Source organism: Panthera uncia (genome assembly GCF_023721935.1).
Source record: "Panthera uncia isolate 11264 chromosome A1 unlocalized genomic scaffold, Puncia_PCG_1.0 HiC_scaffold_17, whole genome shotgun sequence".
Taxonomy (NCBI): Eukaryota; Metazoa; Chordata; class Mammalia; order Carnivora; family Felidae; genus Panthera; species Panthera uncia.
The window spans coordinates 33,879,372-33,880,670 of record NW_026057577.1 but is presented as its reverse complement, the minus strand read 5'-3'; positions in this window follow the sequence as shown (position 1 = coordinate 33,880,670).

The window sequence follows — 1,299 nt, the reverse complement described above, 5'->3', positions numbered from 1 at the left end:
CAGAATAGTGTTCCACAGAAACGTGGGGAGACAGAAGGGAGGGGGAGGGGGAGCAAGAAGAAGAAAAAGGGAATAAAAGTGGTAGGGATGGGAAAATGGGGGACAGGAAGGGGACAGAGGCCATGGCAAATAGAGGCCAAACAACCAGTCATCCCATAATAGGCTTTTCCACACCCAGTGCCAGGCCTCGCCAGGGATAGTCTTCCTCATTCTTTTGACCTAGAACACCCTGCCTAGGCCTATAAGTGGCAAAAGGCAGGACGTCATATTGAAGTGGAGCATTTTGGATCCTGGGATACCAAACCCTGAGCACAGGAAAGGGAGTTCCCAAGCTCTCAGAGACCTCTAGATGGCGCCAGAGAGCCAGAGCTGAGAGGGAGAAACCAGAATAGGAGTGTGTAAGACACGGCGTGTGACACCGTGTGTGACTCGGTGAGTGTGAGTGTGACAGGGAGCGTGTGGCACTGCGAGGGCGTGTAACACAGGCCGTGACACTGAGCGGCCTTGTGGGGCAGAGACCCGTGTGAGTCTGTGAATGTGTGTATGTCACTGGTAAATATGTGGGGCCACAATTCCATCCCGCCCTGAGGGCAGGTGATAGGGGGACCCTCGAAGAGCCCAAGCTCTGGCGCTTCACCTCATTCTCACTCTTGTATATATCCCCCATCCTCATTCTAGAGGAGCCCCCGGGTCACATTACCCTCCCCCTCCTAAGGTCCCCTCCATAGCCCCACCCCCACGGCTTGCTGCGGCCTTAGAGGCTGACCGCTCTGCGGCTTCGGCCAGAGGGGGAGGGGTGGACTTCCCCGGAGCGCAATGGGAAGGGAGGGCCACGCGGGGTGATCTGGGGGTCTGGTCGGGAAGAAGGTGGATCTGGAGGAACGGATGCCCTCCAGGGAAGAAGGCACTGGGGGAGACATTTCCCCTGCCCCAACTTCCCAAGAGGCAGGGTAGGGGACAGGTGTTTGAGTGAGGTTAGGAAGGGAATTCAGGAGGGGTCCCAGATGGGGGCTCTAGTGGGATAAGTGCAAGGTGAAGAGCCAGGGAGGGGTACTGCCTGTGTATCCGGGACCGGGGTAGTGGGGAGATAGCGAAGGGGAGTCGTGGCTTTGGGGAGCAGTGCTCGGGGTCCCCTCCCGGAGGGACCAGAGCGGTCCCGAGCTCCACCTCCCGGCCGGGGGGGGGGGGCTGAGGGCGGGGAGGCGGGCGGGAGGCGGGCGGGCGGGCCAGGAGGGAGGGGGAGGGAGGGGGCGGGCCGGGCTGTGCGCTCCGCTCGCTGCTGGCTCCGCCGCCGCCGCC